This window comes from Kogia breviceps, chromosome 4, assembly GCF_026419965.1.
Source record: "Kogia breviceps isolate mKogBre1 chromosome 4, mKogBre1 haplotype 1, whole genome shotgun sequence".
Classification (NCBI taxonomy): domain Eukaryota; kingdom Metazoa; phylum Chordata; class Mammalia; order Artiodactyla; family Physeteridae; genus Kogia; species Kogia breviceps.
In genome coordinates, this window is record NC_081313.1 from 130,243,154 (window position 1) to 130,261,338 (window position 18,185).

The window sequence follows — 18,185 nt, forward strand, 5'->3', positions numbered from 1 at the left end:
CTGTATTCACTACCTAGCTCAAGACTAAACAGGGAGGGTAAAGGTTAATTTCTCCCTCCCCACACGCCCCCAACTCACTTAACCTCCTGTCTTTTTTTTTTTTAAATGAGGATAATCACACCTGTCAATTTCAGGTTATTGACCAGAATAACCAGAAACCAGGGGAAAGATATTATACACATGTAAGCAATAACTTTTCATTACTGGGAATATGCCTTTGAAGAAATTGCCTCCCCAGGAGGGCGGGGAGAGGTGGGCAGCCGTACCAGGCTGGTGGGGAAGGTGTGAAAGTTGCGTGGATTTACTCTTTGTGAGAGGAGTTGGAAACTGTCCTGAGTGTGGCACTCCACTTAGAAAGAGCAACTTCAGGGTACAACTCTTTGAAGATCCTACTGTTGACAGGAAGTTGAGATTCAGTAAAAAGTGCTAAAGATATACAATAAAAGGGAAGAAGACTTTCCTAGTCTAAGAGAATATAATGATTTCCTGGAAGAAGCGGAAGAAATTGTTTTCAACTTGACCAACAATGTGGATTTCGACAACACCAAAAAGAAAATGGAGATAAACCAAAAGGAAAACAAAGATGTCATTCAGAAAAATAAGTTAAAGCTGACTCGGGAACAGGAGGAATTGGAAGAAGCTTTAGAGGTAGACTGACAGGAAAATGAACAAAGAAGACTATTTATACAAAAAGAAGAACAACTGCAGCAGATTCTAAGAAGGAAGAATAAGCAGGCTTTTTTAGATGAACTGGAGAGTTCTGATCTCCCTGTTGCTCTGCTTTTGGCTCAGCATAAACATAGATCTACCCAGTTGGAAATGCAACTTGAGAAACCTAAACCTATAAAACCAGTGACATTTTCCACAGACATCAAAATGGGTCAACATATTTCATTAGCACCCATTCAAAAGCTTGAAGAAGCTCTATGAATACCAACCATTGCAAATGGAGACTTGTGGACCACAAGTTCCTGCGCTTGAGATGCTAGGAAGACTTAGGGCTTCCCTGGTGGCACAGTGGTTGAGAATCCTCCTGCCAGTGCAGGGGACATGGGTTTGAGCCCTGGTCCGGAAGATCCCACATGCCGCAGAGCAACTAAGCCCGTGTGCCACAACTACTGAAGCCCGCGTGCCTGGAGCCCGTGCTCCACAACAAGAGGAGCCACCACAATGAGAAGCCCGCGCACCACAATGAAGAGTAGCCCCCACTCGCCACAACTAGAGAAAGCTCACGCGCAGCAACAGAGACCCAACACAGCCAAAAATAAAGAAATAAAATAAATTTATTTTAAAAATTACATTTGAAAGATTATGGAAACGGCCATGAATAATAACACAAAAATAAAATGTACAACAGTTAGTACAAAGGATAGGAAGAGGGAAAAAACTTTGCTGTTGTAATTTTCCTACACTATACATGAAGAGGTGTAATAGTATTTGGAGATATTTAGTATAAACCCTAGAGCAACAGCTACAAATGTAAAGCAAAGAGGGATAGTCAGTAAGCCAGTAGCAGAGTAAATAATGAGATCATTAAAAATACTCCATTAATGAAAAGGAGGGCAGGAAAAGAGAGGCAAAAAATAAAGAAATGGTATAATTAGGAAACAAATAGCATGGTGGTAGATTTAATCTTAACTGTATCAGTAATTACATTAAATGTAAATGTTCTAAACAAGCACTATCCAATAAAGCTTTTTTTTTTTTTTTTCGTGGTACACGGGCCTCTCAGTGTTGTGGCCTCTCCCGTTGCAGTACACAGGCTCCGGACGCGCAAGCTCAGCGTCCATGGCTCACGGGCCCAGCCGCTCTGCGGCATGTGGGATCTTCCTGGACCCGGGCACGAACCCGTGTCCCCTGCATCGGCAGGCGGACTCTCAACCACTGCGCCACCAGGGAAGCCCTAAAGCTTTTTGAAATGGGAAAAAAAAAAAAAAAAAAAAAGAAATTGCCTCCGTGAGCCCTCCACCCCTTTTAAACAGTGAATTGCCTGTTTGGTTTGTTTTAAGACAAGGGAAAAAAAAAAGCATGTAAAAAACAACAACAAAAACCAAATAGACACAAGGTCTCACCTTAAGGGAAAACCTTCCACCCAGATGTCCCAGTCTCCTGGATGGTAGAAGTAGAAAGAAACACCTTTTGCATTCCCACAATAGGAACAGGGGCTGAGGGCAGGCCTTGGTCCACCAGCCTGAGTCTTTGATTTGGAGCGTTAGAAGCAGGGCTAATTCTGGACAAGGCAGTCTTTACCAAGAGATGGCCTGTATCTAAGTTGTGGGGTCTTTAAACATCATTCAGTACGTACAGTGAAAGAAGATCACCTTCCTGTAGGGTGGGGCAGGGGAGTTCTGAGTGGACTTCCTATCTTCCACAAGTTTTTGGCAGCACGATTCTAGGTGGAATCAGATTCTAGCCAGGAATCTGGCAGGGGAAAGCTAGAAGAGAAGGATGTTCCTTTGTATCCTAGTTGGGCTTAGGAATCCCCTGGAGTTCTTGTTTATTACAGATTCTTGGGCCCCACCTCGGAAACTCCTATTTTGCAGGGCTGAAGAGTCTGCTTTTCAAACAGGCTCCCCAGGCTATTTTGATGGCACAGGTTTTCCTGTGTGCACATTGACAGAGCTTCAGTCTAAGTATTTGAGAGCAGTGTCCTGTCTCTCTGATGTGACAGACTCCTCAGGGATGCACCGTGGCTCCTGTTTCTAGGTGGAGAACAAGTAAGGCAGCCCTCAGGAAGCTGGCTTTCAGCGGCTGGGCAGGCTAGTGCAGCCCCATGGCCTTTGAGGCTGGCTGTGGCCAAACTTAACAAAAATGCAGACACTCTTTGGCTGATTAATTGATTTTATCCTTATTTTTATTTATTTATTTTTTGATGCATTGATTTTAATACTATGTTTCCACAAAGCTCATTCATAGATTTTGTTAGTTTCACATCTCATGTTCTGGCTCCTTATTTTTAAAAATTTCCAGTTCTTATTGTTTTATAAAATTATGTAAGGAGTGAATATACCCTCATTGTAAAAATGTCAAAATCCTAGAGACAAATCACTCCATTTTCCTAGTCCCAGTTCCTTCCCCAGAGATAACTTGTTACCTGGTATGTGTCCTTCTGGCCCTGAGCTGTTGAATAATACCGTAGCCATAAGCCACAGGTGGCTTTTGAGCCCTTGAAATGTGAGTCCTAAGAATTGAGATTGCTGTAAGTGCAATTTTGAGGATTTAGTACAAACTAAGTAAAATAAGATTAATAATTTTTTATATTGATTTACATCATATTTTGGATACATTGGGTTCTATAAGATAAATTTCATTTTGTAAAAATATGGATCTTGAAAATTTTAAATTACATAGTGGCTCACATTATACTCCTATTAGACAGTATTGTTCTAGACCTTTCATACATCTATCCTCACAAGTACAAAGAAAAGACAACTGGGATCATTCCTGTTGCATTGATCAACCATTTGCTATTTTTCTCTTACCAAACTGCCTTGGAGATCTTTCCATGTTAGTACATATAGATCCACCTTTTTCTTTTAAATTGATGGAGAGTATTCCATATTACAAGCCTTGACTGATTAAACCATTTCCTATTGATAGACATTTGGATTGTTTCCATGTTTCCCTGTTACAAACTAACAAACATCGCTGGTCTTTGGCTTTGGCTTTTTAAAATTTATTTTTGAAATATATGTTATCTCTGGCTTTTTTCTTTTCAATCCCCGTATTTCTTGGCTTGCTGGGCTATCTGGGGCTTTCCAGCTTCTTATTGAAAAGCATAGCTGGTGACCGGGCCAAAGGTAGAGCGACTGCCTAGTTTATTGTCCAAACAGGGACTTTTGAGAGTGAAAGGCAGTGATATCAGTAACAGTTCTGGGACAAGAGGAACAAACTGGGACTGTCCTATGCGGAGTAGGGCATATGGTCACCAAAACCACAGGAGTCCCTGCGTGTATCTTTACAAGATAAGGATGGGAAGCTCATCTAAACCCTTGTTTCAAACAAATGCTGGACTCTAGTCTCCAATTCCTTCGCCTCTTTCTGGTGATGCGTGGGAACTAGGACCATCTTCTGAGGCTGGCGGTGGGGAAAGGATCAAAATTTCCAAAGAGAAAGGCTCGGTGAACGGGGAGGCCCATCCGCTGGAGGCCCCGCCTTAAGGAAGCTCTTTGTACAAAGTAGATGGTGGACAAGTCAGCGGAGGGTTTACAGAGGTTGATTTCATTCTTGACCACTCAGTGCTAACTCAGGGACAGTCTGTGCTGTGGTGACCTCGAGGTGAAACAGCCCAGATCTTGTTACTGGTTCCTTCAGGAAACCTCCACTGTCTTCCCTCCCTCCTTTCTGTGACTAATTTCTGAAATCTCTGTAACGGAGAAGGCATTGGATGAAGTTTCCCACTCTGGGAGGGCTGTGGGTGCCAGACTGGGGCGGGGGTGGTGTGGTGTGATGGTGGGTGTGGGGTAAGTCCTGTGCACTCACATGCCATCCCTCAAGAGCAGGAGCGGGGGGCCCCCGGATTGGGTGGCGGCAGCTGGTGGGGTGTTGGGATAATCTTGCTGATGACTGGGTAGATATGAACCTCTTGTGTTAGTGGATTCCAGAAAGCAACGTGCTCCTTGATGAAAAGGCCATGGTCATTGTCTTGTGGGATCGGCCTGGCCTGGCTTTGACAGTTCTCAGCTGCTCCATAAATCTCCCATCAGTTCCATCTGGCCAAAAAGATGTCATCACCATTTTCTCATAGCGACAAAGAGTAAAAGGTAAATAATGAAGCAGCTCTGCCACCCCTGTTCAAACCAAGGAGGATGAACTTAACTTTTTCAGTGGAAGGTGAAATCAGTGTCATGTGGGGTTGTTTATGCTGTAGGATAGTTTCTATTCATATATGAGAGAATATTATAAGGAGGTTGATTATGGTTCAGGTATTATTGACTATTCTGGGCACCCAGATACTTAATACCCAGAACAAGGAGTCTGAAAGTTGGAAGGAGCCTTAGCAGTCATCCAGCTCAGTTGTTTACAAAGTTTTGTTTTAAAGCAATGGAACCTTTATTGAAAATGATCTTTTTATGAAGAATCCCAATTCATAAAATAGGAGGACTGAGTATAGGGGAGGGCGTCCTCCTGTCTTCATGGTGGCTCCTGTTTGGAAACTGCTGTGTTTAAATTCTTTGTCTAGTTCCTAAATGCCCTAGCAATTGGTTGTTAGTGTCTTGCTTCCTGCCGGCATTAACTCCAGTGAGAGGGCCTTGCTACCTTGGGAAGCTGCTTCTACAGTGCAAAGATCGGGCCAATGATCAGGAAGATTATTTTAATGCCAGTAAAGTCCTCTGACTTCCTCCTCTCCCAAATCTGTGCCCCCGCCCTCCAGTGGCCCATTTAGTCCCTGCCTTGGAGATGGTGAATATCTCAGGCTGCTGAGCCATTTTCATGCTGAAAAAAGATGGGTCATTTTGTTGGATCATGTGGTTTATCTAAGAATCAGGAAAAGTTCACGTTGTCTGGAATTGAGTGACCACTGTCGGGGGTCACACATCTCCCTCCTCCATCAAGAGCTTGAGGACCCATCGGGCCCTGGGCGGGAGGGTTCCTGGAGTGGGAGGTGGGAGAGACCCTGTTCTTGCAGTTTCCCCTCCAGCCAGAGGCTCCCTGGTACACAGGGACAGCGCAGCCTTCAGTGTTCCCCTGTGTAGCACTCTTGAGGTATCAGGTCACAAGCTGTCTCAGTAATTTCCAGAATACACAAAACAAAAAACCAGAGGCGTAGTTATCAGATGGGACACAAGGGGAGCTTGGGAACTTGACTGTGTCCTGCTTTTTTTTTTTTTTTTTTGCGGTACGCGGGCCTCTCACCATTTTGGCCTCTCCGGCTGCGGAACACAGGCTCCAGACGCACAGGCCCAGCGGCCATGGCTCATGGGCCCAGCCGCTTCATGGCATGTGGGATCCTCCCGGACTGGGGCACGAACCCATGTCTCCTGCATCAGCAGGCGGTCTCTCAAACACTGCGCTACCAGGGAAGCCCCTGCCTCTGGTTTTGCCGGAAGGCTGCAGAGCACGGTGTGTGTGTGTGTGTGTGTGTGTGTGTGTGTGTGTATGTGTGTGTGTGTAGGTGGGGGTGGGTTTGAAAGACAGGGGTTCTTATTGCACTCTACGTGCTTTCTGCTGGCAGTCACCGGTAGCAGTGTTGTCCCATTCTGCTTCTTTTAAAACATTTATTTGTTATTTTATTTTATTTTAGTAGAGTTACAGTGTTGTTTCAGGTGTATGGCAAAACTCCTAATTTATCCCTCTCTCCTCCCCCTTCCCCTTTGGTAACCATAAGTTTGTTTTCTATGTCTGTGGGTCTATTTCTGTCTTGTAAATAAGTTCATTTGTATCACTTTTAAAAAAAGATTCCACATATAAACATATCATATGATGTTTACCATTCTGTTTCGTGATCAGTGATGCAAATTTAAGTACTGGGCTGAGGATAAAAATTTCTAAATGGGCTCTGCTAGTATTTCTTTTACCCTTAAAAAACCATTTTATTTAATATGAACTTCCCTCCCATTTCTCTCTTTTTAAAAACAAATTTATTTATTTATTTGTTTTTATTTTTGGCTATGTTGGGTCTTTGTTGCTGCGTGTGGGCTTTCTCTAGTTGCGGTGCGCGGGCTTCTCATTGCAGTGGCTTCTCTTGTTGCGGAGTACAGGCTCCAGGCCTGCGGGCTTCAGTTGTTGTGGCTCGCGGGCTCTAGAGCGCAGGCTCAGTAGTTGTGGCGCATGAGCTTAGTTGCTCTGCCGCATGTGGGGTCTTCCCGGGCCAGGGCTCAACCCTGTGTCCCCTGCATTGGCAGGCGGATTCTTAACCACTGCGCCACCAGGGAAGCCCCCCCCGCATTTATTTCAGCTAGTATCTTTTAAATAATATTTATTTATGGCTGCATAGGGTCTTAGTTGCAGCATGTGGGATCTTTCGTTGTGGTGCACAGGCTTCTCTCTAGTTGTGTTGCGTGGGCTCAGTAGTTGTGGCACGCAGGTTTAGTTGCCCTGTGGCATGTGGGATCTTAGTTCCCCAACCAGGTATCAAACCCGTGTCCCCTGCATTGAAAGGCAGATTCTTAATCACTGGACCACCAGGGAAGTCCCTCTGCTAGTATCTTTAGTAGCAAAATAAAAAATAAAAGAGCCCTCTGGTTCTTCTGGTCCAGCTCCCAAGGAGGGCTGGCTGCCTTCCCAGCTTCCTCCCTGCCCGGCCTGTAGACTCTGTTGTGCAATAATAGCCGCTCATGTTCCTGCCCCCTGGACAGATGGCACGACTCTGTTGGGAGTAAAAGGACTATTTCTACTAAACTCTGTTATGAAGGAGAGAGTTCTGTGTTCAGGTGAATGACCAGAGACCAGGGAGAGGTGAGGCGGAGTCGGGGAGGGATGCTTTGGCCTCTACCATCTTTCAAGCCACTGTCTTGGGCATGTACATTTTTAATTTTTTTTATTTTTTGGTACGCCGACCTCTCACTGCTGTGGCCTCTCCCGTTGCGGAGCACAGGCTCTGGACGCGCAGGCTCAGCGGCCATGGCTCACGGGCCCAGCCACTCCATGGCATGTGGGATCCTCTCGGACCGGGGCACAAACCCGTGTCCCCTGCATCGGCAGGTGGACTCTCAACCACTGCGCCACCAGGGAAGCCCTAACCAGGCATTCTTAAACTTGAATGAGCAGCAGTGTCATCTGGAGGGCTTGTTACACCAGATTGCTGGTTGCCATCACTGTGTTTCTGATTCATTTGGATTGCATGGACCCGAGAATTTGCTTTTCCACTGAGTTCTCAGGTGATGTTCATGCTGCAGGTCTGGGAACCACACTTGGAGAACCACTGGCTTAGAGCTGTCCCTTGAGCTATGGGGCTCGAGCTGAAACATATTTAATCTTACTTGTAGTAGATTGTTTAATAGTCATAGATTTCTCCCAGCCCAGTATATGCACCCCCTTGAATGTGACTTTGCTGCTTCTCCCCAGCGGAGGTGGAATCTCTTCCTCTACTGCCTAGAATCTGGGCTGACCTCGTAACTTGCTTTGGCCCATTGAATGTGATGGAGGCAACCTTGGGTGAGTTCAAGAGCTCAGATCTCAAGAGGCCTTGCAGCTTCCACCCTGGCCCTTTTGGGACTCTGCCCTGAGACCATGATGGAAGGAGGTTGGGCTGGCCTCCTGGAGGATGAGAGGCCATGTGAGGGAGACCTGAGGCCCCTAGCCAACTGCCAGCACCAATGCCAGACATGTGAGTGAGGGCATCTTGAATTTCCTGGCTCAGGTGACTCTCTAGTTTGGGTTTCTCAACCTCAGCACTATTGATATTTGGTTCCTGTGTACCATAGGATGTTTTGCATTATCTCTGGCCTCTACCTGCTAGATTAAAGTAGCACCCACCAACAATGTCTCCAGACATCCCCAAGTGTCCCATGGGTGGAAAGATCACCCCTAGTTGAGAACTGCTGCTCTAGCTGAATGCAGCTGCGTAAGTGAGTTCAGGGGGAACAAGCAAAGGAACCATCCAGCCAACCTACAAAGTCATGAAAAATAATAAATTGTTGTTGCTTTAAGCCGTTACGTTTTGGGTGGTCTGTGTTGCAGGGATAACTGAGCTACTTCTCCTCTAGGAGTTTCTCCCAGAGCTCCTTCTCTTTGTAAGCCTTAGCATCGCATGCTAAGAATACTAATTCTTTTTGTTGAAGTGTTTGCTCTTTTTTCATTCTACTTTTATATTTATCATTTGACCTTCCTGTAAAGTGGTTGGACAGACACTTTATTTATTTATTTATTTTTAACATCTTTATTGGAGTATAATTGCTTTACAATGCTGTATTAGTTGCTGCTGTATAAAAAAGTGAATCAGCTATACATATACATATATCCCCATATCCCCTCCCTCTTGCGTCTCTCTCCCACCTTCCCTATCCCACCCCTCTAGGTGGTCACAGAGCACGGAGCTGATCTCCCTGTGCTATGCGGCTGCTTCCCACTAGCTATCTGTTTTACATTTGGTAGTGTATATATGTCCATGCCACTCTCTCACTTCGTCCCAGCTTATCCTTCCCCCTCCCCACGGACAGACATTTAAAAATCTAACCCTAGCAGAGAAAAATGAGGAGCAAGACATTAATTAATTGCTCAAGGTCATATAGCTCCTTGGAAAAGCCAGCATCTCTGAGTCCTAGCCCAGTGTACAGACCCTGAGGTCGGGCTCCATGATAGGAACCTTACAATAAATACCATTTTGGGCAAGTCACTTAACATCTGATGCTCCATTTCTTCATCTATAAAATGGGGAAAGTAATATCACTTACTTCATGGGTTTTTAAAATTTTTAAACAATTGTTTTTAACCTCATGGGGTTTTTATGAGATTTTTTCTTTTTTCTTTTTTTTTTTTTTTTTTTTTTGCGGTACGCAGGCATCTCACTGTTGTGGCCTTTCCTGTTGCAGAGCACAGGCTCCAGACTCACAGGCTCAGCGGCCATGGCCCATGGGCCCAGCCACTCCAAGGCATGTGGGATCCTTCCATACTGGGGCACAAACTCGCGTCCCCTGCATCGGCAGGTGGACTCTCAACCACTGTGCCACCAGGGAAGCCCTTTATGAGGTTTTAATGAGATAGAGCCCAGGTTGGTAAACTTTTTCTCTAAAGGGCCAGATAGTAAATATTTTTGGTTTTGTAGACCATAAGGTTTCTGTTACAACTGCTCAGCTGCTGTTGTAGGTGAAAGCAGCCATAGACAGTACATATTCGAATGGGTGTGGCTGAGTTCCATTAAGACTTTCTTCCCAAAACCTGTTTGTGGGCCAGATTACACCCACAAACCATAGTTTGTCAACTGCTGTGATGGAGCATGGAAAGATCTTGGTCTTTGTCCAATATAAGGGGAGCACTCAGTAAACAGTAGCTATTATTATTATTATTATACTATTATTATCACTTTATTCCTTCAGCAGTCCTGTTCTGCTTTTTATTTTTGTACTTTTTCTTCCAGCATTGTTATTTGTTTCCATCTATTGGGAAGTAGGAAAAATTCAGTTCCATTCTAGCCAGCTGTGGTAACCAGTTCCCAAGATGGCCCTCAATGATCCTTGCTTCCTGGTATTCTGGAAGGATAAGAGGCCAAGTGGGGAAGAACTGAGGCCCCCAGACCCTCTCACAATGAGTAGGGCTGAGCTGGTAACCCATAAGGTATTTAGAAATGACTATATGACCTCTGGTGCTAGGTCATGAAAGACATTGTGACTTTCTCCTTGCTCTCTTTCAGACCACTTGCTCTAAGGGAAACTAGTTGCCATATTGTGAGGACACTCAAGCAGTCCTGTGGTCTATGTGGCAAGTAACTAAGGCTTCCTGCCAACAGCCATGAACTTGCCAACCAGGTGAAAAGTCTTGAAAGTGAATCTTCCAGCCCCAGTTAAGCCTTCAGATGACTGTAACTGACTTCAACCTCATGAGAGACCCCCCGCAAGCCAGAACAACCCTGCTAAGTTGTTCCCGTATTCCTGACCCACAGAAACTGTATGACATAATAAATGTTCATTGTTTTCTAAGCTGCCAAGATTTGGGATAATTTGTTACGCAGCCATAGTCAACTAATACACCACTGTCATAACTGAGAATTGCCTACATTAGCTGACTGCTGTTTAGCTTGCATCAGAGCAGAAGGATGCTTTCAGGTGAGAGTTTGCTGATCCCCTAATGCTTTGAGTGACAGAACAATTTGCAGAGCTGTGGTCACTTGGCCACTGCTGCTACCTGATTTTGAGGGTCCCCTGACCTCAAGTGTTCTGACTCCAAACTGACCATCTAGTCTCATCTCCCAGAAACTTCTCATGCACCCCACATTCTAGCCACATCAAGTGATTAAAACTGTTACTCATTATACATGTGTAATTATTATTAATTCGTATTAATAACATTACCACTTACGGCATACTCATAGTGTGCTTTGCCCATTCTCATTTAATTCTCCACACAGTCCTATGAAGAATGTACTAGAATTAATTCCATTTTTCTCAGATCGGGAAATGACTTTTCAAAAGGTTACAGAGCTAGGGGCCAAGCTAGAATTTGAACACAGCATGCCTGACTTCTGGGTCTGGGCCTCTCAGATACTTTGCCCTTTTTATTGCTTCTCTGTCTTTGCTCACACTATTCCCTCTTCCTTGCGTTCTCTTCCTCCTTCTCCAGTAGGTGACATTTATATTTCATGACCCAGCTCAAATATCACCTCCCCGCTGACACCCTCCCTGACATTCTTAGCTGGTAACACACATTCATTGAAGACCTGTTCAGTGACAGTCACTGTTCCACCGTTGAGATGCAGCAGTAAAAATAAACCACACAAAAACCAAAAGAACAACAAAGTTCCTGCATTTAGGAAGATAACATTCTGGTGGAAGAAAATGAATTCATGGACTCAAACTCATAAATAAGATCATTTTAGAAGTAGAGCCCAATACTGTGCTGATGGGATTTTGGGGGAATGAAGGAAAGGGAGAATTGAGGATAACACCTCAGTACTTAAGTGCCTGACTTAGGTAACTAGCATCATCTCTGGGGGTGGGGAAGACTTGAAGGAAATCACGCGTGCGCACGCCTGCGTGTGTGTATGTGTGTGTGTGTGTGTGTGTGTGTGTATGAGTGAGTGGGGTGAGGGATATGAAGCAGGAACTCAATAGCTCTCTTATAAATGTGTTAAGTTTTAGATTCTTATAGACAACCAGGTTTCTAATGGGCAGTTGTCTTCTGGGTCTGGAGTTTAGTGGATGGATCATCACTGTACAGATGTGGAGTCCATCAGTGTACAGATGGTAATTACAACCATGGTAATGGATGAGATTAAGCAGAGAGAAAGACAAGAGGGCTCAGGACTAGTCTTTTCTTTGCTCAAGTTAGTTTCCCCCTCCTTCTAACTCCATCATGCCTTATTTTGGTACTTGTTGAAATGGTTTGTTCCTCAGTGGATCGGGAGTGTCTTGGGGGTGGGCACCATGTCTTACCTCTGCATCGGCCGTGCTCAATGCAATGCCTGATCCATGGTAGGTTCTCACTAACTGTTAACTGGTGTCCTACCGTCATGGGATTGAGTGAGGAACTACTGTCTTCCTGGAGCTCTAGGTTTGCCATGGTCAAGTTCATGCTTTTGGTCTTCCAGAATATAGCTACACTCCAACCTTAAGGCAGTCAGGTATCTGATGCATCACTGCAGAAAAGACAAGTGGTCATCAACCTCACATGTGTGGCAGTCAGGAGGTGGGATGGCCAGAGTGATGAGCTCTGCCTTAGAGGGGCTGTAATTGAGTGATCCAGACAGGACAGATAGGGAGAGCTCAAGAAGAAATACCACTCAGGACGGTGAGAGAAAGCTGACCATTCTCTAAGAAAATTTAAATACGTGTAATAGAACTATGGTTCAGCAAATCACAAGGACTTGAATTGTACAAGAAAAAATGAGAGAAGGGGAACAAAATTTATCAATGATGCTTACTTGAGGGGGATATCAGAGTCTCAGGGAGAAACAAAAAAAAATGAGGGATCAGGTATTCAATTGTGTTGAGCTGTTAAGTACCAGGTGCTTATACATTTTCTATTAAATTTTTCTCTTCTGTGTTGTAGAGAAAGATAGCAGAGGCTTGGCATCAAATGGCTAGCATTTGAACTCAGGTTTGTCTAGCTCTAGAAGCCACTAAGAAATGAAAGCTTGGGTGGCAGCATAGTATAGTAGAAAGATAACTAGATTTGTAGATGGGGACTTGAGTTCTTTTGAGCAATTGAAGATGCAGTCTTATTGCCTTCTGGTTTCCATTGCTGCTGATGGAAGGTCAGCTGAATGCCTGATTCCAGCTCCTTTTCTTAGGTAATCCATCTTTTTTCCCCCTCTAGATGCTTTTAAGATTTTCTCTTCATCTTTGGTTTTCAGCAGTCTTTTAAAAGAAATGTGCCTAAGTGTGGACCTCTTTTTATTTATCCTGCTTGGGATTTGTAAGGCTTCTTGAATTTGTGGTATGATGATGTCTTTGATCACTTTTGGAAAATTCTCAGCTGTTATCTCTTCAAATATTGCTCCTGACATTTTCCTTCTCTCTTCTCCCTGGGCTCTTAATAACACACATGTTAGATCTCACTGTCTTTTATGTCTCTTGCTCTATCTTCTGTATTGCTATCCTTTTGTCTTTCTTACTGTTTTCTGGTAATTTCTTCTGACCTAACATAGTTCACCAATTTTTTTTTAAACTAAAACTATCCTTTGAGTTGTTAATTTTAGTTATTATGTTTTTCATTTCTAACATATCTGTTTGGTTCTTTTTATAGAGTTCAGTTCTCTGCCAAAATTCTCAGTTTTATGTTTTACTTCTTTTATTTCCTAGAATGTAGTAAGCATAGTTACTTTAATGCGAATATCTAGAGCTTATGTGGGTCTGTTTCTATTGTTTTTTGATTTTCCTATGCTTTTCTTTTTTATTATTATTATTTTTTGCAGTACACGGGCCTCTCACTGTTGTGGCCTCTCCCACTGCGGAGCACAGCCTCCAGAGATGTGCAGGCTCAGCGGCCATGGCTCATGGGCCTAGCCACTCCGCGGCATGTGGGATCTTCCCGGACCAGGGCACGAACCTGTCCCCCCCCCGTTTTTCTTTTTTTAAAATACTGCTTTGTGTCCTTCATGCCTTAGTATTTTTTATTGTGTGTTGGGCATTGTTTTTGCAAAATTGCTTGCAGAATCTGTTTGAGACCTATTATTTTCCTTCTGAGAGGTTTGTGTTTGCTTCTGCCAGGTTCCTGGGCCACCAACAATCAAGGATTACTTAAATCTAACTTCAGAGCTTTGGAATACTTAAAGCTGAGCTGTAGTCTCTGCAAGGGCCTGTCTACGTCTGGTTCACACTTACTTGTAGAGAGTATCCCTTTGGAGTTCCAATCCAAGGCAAGTCCCAATCCTAGTCTTGGTGGGCCTCAGATTCCCTCTCTGCCCCCTTTTCCCTTTGAGGCTGTCAGAAGTGCCACTGAGCCTCTCAGCCACGACCTGCAGAATTAGAAATTGCTCCCATGTCTTAAAGCAGCTCAAAGAACGGACTCACTGCTCTGGACGTCCTTCTTCCCTTGTATCCTGGCTGGTAATTCTTTTTTTTATTTTTAATTTTTATAAATTTATTTATTTATTTTTGACTGCACTGGGTCTTCTTTGCTGCACGCGGGCTTTCTCAAGTTGCAGCAAGTGGGGAGCCACTCTTCGTTGCGGTGGGTGGGCTTCCCATTGTGGTGGCTTCTCTTGCTGTGGAACACGGGCTCTAGGCTTCAGTGGTTGTGGCGTGTGGGCTCAATAGTTGTGCTTGCGGACCCAGTTGCTCCGCAGCATGTGGGATGCTCCCAGACCAGGGCTCGAACCCATGTCCCCTGCATTGGCAGGTGGATTCTTCTTCTTTTTTTTTTTTTTTTTTTGCGGTACGCGGGCCTCTCACTGTTGTGGCCTCTTCTGTTGCGGAGCACAGGCTCCGAACGCGCAGGCTCAGCAGCCATGGCTCACAGGCCCAGCGGCTCCGCGGCATGTGGGATCCTCCCAGACCGGGGCATGAACTCGTGTCCCCTGCATTGGCAGGCGGACTCACAACCACTGCACCACCAGGGAAGTCCCCTGGCTGGTAATTCTTTATTATTTTGTTAGCTCTCTGATGTCTTTAAGCAAGTTTTTTGTTTGGTTTTTTGCTTTGCTTTTTACTTTGAATAATCTTCAGTTTTATTAAAAACATAAACAAGTGTTTATAATCAACAACAACTTAAGCTGACTATATATATATATTTTTTATTTTATTTTATTTATTTATTTTTTTTGCGGTACGCGGTCCTCTCACTGCTGTGGCCTCTCCCGTTGCGGAGCGCAGGCTCTGGACGCACAGGCTCAGCGGCCATGGCTCATGGGCCTAGCCGGGGCATGAACACGTGTCCCCTGCATTGGCAGGCGGACTCTCAACCACTGCTCCACCAGGGAATCTCAAGCTGACAAAGTATTTCACTGGATTTTCCCCTTTTCTTTCTCAAAAGATATTCTGGCAGACAAAATTCTTACAATGAAACCACTGCTAAAAAAAAGCACATATAGATTTTTCTTTCAGTTTATTCTACCTTTGCATGCTTTAGTGGTAAATCCTCCCACCTGAGGCAAAGCAGTCACTACATACGACTAATAGTAAGAATAAAAAATAATAATTTGTTTTTACATTTACCAAGAAGAGGGGCAGGGTAATCTTGTTACTGCCTTTGAGTCTATTAATAATCTTCCAATTTTAAATGTGCCAGGGAAAGTAACAGACAGAGATTAGCCATATTTCTCTTCTTTATATATTACAAGAAAATTCATAAATTTCTTCCACTTGTTCATTTAAGAATTTGCTTGTTCTGCAGCATTGCTAATTGTCCTCAGTAGAATGGCAGGTGGTCTGAATGACCTAGTTTCCTATAACTGGTAATGGGAATTCACTCTTCCATATTTTAGTTCCAGTCTCAGTTCTGTCACAAAGTACTTGTAGGACTGTGGGGCTGCTGGGCTTTCCTTTCCTCATTAATTAAAATAAGACAATAAGGGAATTCTCTGGTGGTCCATGGGTTAGGACTCCGAGCTTTCACTGCCGGGGGCCCAGATTCAATCCCTGGTCAGGGAACTAAGATCCTACAAGCTGTGTGGTGTAGCCAAAAAAAAAAAAAAAGGAAAGAAAAGACAATAACAGTGGGCTTACTTGCCTCGCAGATTACCATGGAAGCAAATGAGATAAGCTACATGGAAACATGGGCTAAAGTCCATTTCTCCTTGATCCTCATCCTGAAATTTCCAGAGGCATCTGAAATCTTTGGGAAGATGAGCCCATGCCGACTCCAAGCCCGGGTGATGGTGCCAAAGCAGTCTGCATCAGGCAGTCCCTTCGGTGACTTTCCAAGCATCAGGCCAGTTAATGGTACACAGTTCATTACAGCAGTCAAATCTTAAATCTGGATCATCAGACGAGTTTTTATTATACTTTTTCTCACTCCTTTAAAAAAACGAATTCAGGAATCATGCCTGGATCCTTTCTTTTCTTTCATTTTTATCCCTAATAACTTTCCATGAGCAGATCCACAGTGGGCAGTAGCAAGGAGCTTAGTTAAGAGCAAGCCTCCAAGCCTTGACCTCCCTCGGCCAGCCAGGCCTGCCACCCGCAGGGGCCCCTCTGTGTCTCACTCTTATTTTGGCCTTGGTGCACTGTGCAGAACCAGGGCTGACCCTGCCGATCTGTGGATGTGTGGCCAAGACAGGTCCCAGTGTCCTGCCGGGGCTGTGCGTGTGAGGGGAATCTGTGATGCAACGTGATGGCATGTGTGACAGGGTGAGGGAAAGAGATTGCTGGCTGGGGCTCTAAGGGGTGTGATTAGATTACAGCTGGAGTTGCCTGTCTGGCAGAGATGGAAGACCTGGGTCTGTTGATTTCATATGTGGTGAAACCCACATTTACATACTGGCCAGTAGGCAGCGGCCCAACAAGCGCAGAGCCAGGAAGCTAATTCCACAGTGCTTCCCCATGCCTTTGCTTTTGAGCCTTTGCTCCTTTTCCTTCTCTGACTTTCTTTTTCTGGGCTCATGTGTCTCCCCAGTGTTGAAACATCTGGGGAGAAATATTGTCAACTATGGGGAATCTTGTTAACCTCAGCTTATGTTCCCCCTCCTCCTCTTACCTCCTCATTGCCTTCTGTATGTAGCTAAGTCCTTTCAGAGGCAGGGCGCAATGTAGTTTGGTGCAAAGACCTTGGGCTTGGGTGTCAGATTCAGTAGGTCTGAATCTTTGGCCACTTCTAGCTGGCTAACCTTGGATGAATTATTTAACCTCTCTGAGGCTCAGTTTTCTCATCTGTCAAATGTTTGCTGTGAGATCCATTTCTTAGTTGTTGTGAGGGTTGCGTTAAATAAAATGTATCCTGTTTCTAATGTAGTTTTTGGCACACTGTATGCATTTAACAAATAGCATTTCCTTTTATTCTCTTGTTATTTGGGGGTTCATTTCTGTTAAATATCTAAGGAAAACCTTTTATGATGAGGAGGAAGAGATTCAGATATAGTTAGGATGCACTGTAGTTATGATCTCAAATGTCATCTTTGATGTCAGTCTTCTGGGGTCTGTTACCAAGGGTCTGTGGAGGATGAGCAGTATCTGGACCAAGGTTGAAGCCAACTGGACCAGGAAGGAACTCCATCTGGAGCCTTATGGCTTCACCCAGGGTTGAAGAGGGAGCTGAGTGTTGACCTCTGTTTAGGGGCCTCCAGGCCTTCCACATGCTCATTGTGGAACTCTGTCCCTCTCTCTGATTCTTTCTGTGGTGACCCTTTTTGGGGCAGGAATCTCAAGAGTGGAAATGGATTTATCCCTCACCAAGTCAGATATTGGTACATTTTTTTAAAGTTAATACCCTAATGTAGAATTTCCAAAGCATCAGTTGTTTGCCACAACTAGGCAAATATTATTTTTATTTAAAATTTTAATTTACTTTTTATCGAATATTTTAATTTGACTTTTTTTTTTAACTTGAAAACTTTTTTCAGCCTTAACCAAAGCAATCATATCCAAGAAATCATGGGTTTCTTTAATGCACAGGTGATTGTCAGGCCCAATGCTTCTTCTTCAGAAAAGAAACTGGGGAGAAACCCATGGCATGATGAGTTCATGCAACAGAAGAAAAAAAGTTATAGTCTTACTAAGCAACAAAAAGCTAGGAAAGGCGGTCCAGTGGTTAAGACTCTGTGCTTCCAAGGCGGGGGGCGTGGGTTCGATCCCTGGTCGGGGAACAAAGATCCCACATGCTGCACGGCATGGCCAAAAAATTAAAAAAAAAAAAAGCCAGGAAAATATTTAGGTGTGTGGCTTTGTTATCTTTTTATATGTATATTTTACATAATTGAGACCACAGAATATGCAATTTTTTCCACTTAGTATTAAATTATAAGCATTTCCCCATGTCATCAAATACTCTTTTCGAATTTGATCTTGGTGGCTGAGCTTCCTGTGGTGGCCCTGATGGCCTTTCAGCCTCACAGCCCCCTCTTTCGACAGGGTCTCCGTCTCCCGTGGGCCTGGGGGCTCTGAGGTGGGCAAACCTTCCATCTGTTCCATTTGCCACCTTGAGTCGGGGGATCA

At 44.3% G+C, this 18,185-nt stretch overlaps 1 pseudogene; it reads left to right on the forward strand.

The window, feature by feature from the left end:
- Positions 1–211: 211 nt before the first annotated feature.
- LOC131755748 (CDK-activating kinase assembly factor MAT1 pseudogene) lies at positions 212–1,060 on the forward strand (annotated as a pseudogene).
- Positions 1,061–18,185: the final 17,125 nt, after the last annotated feature.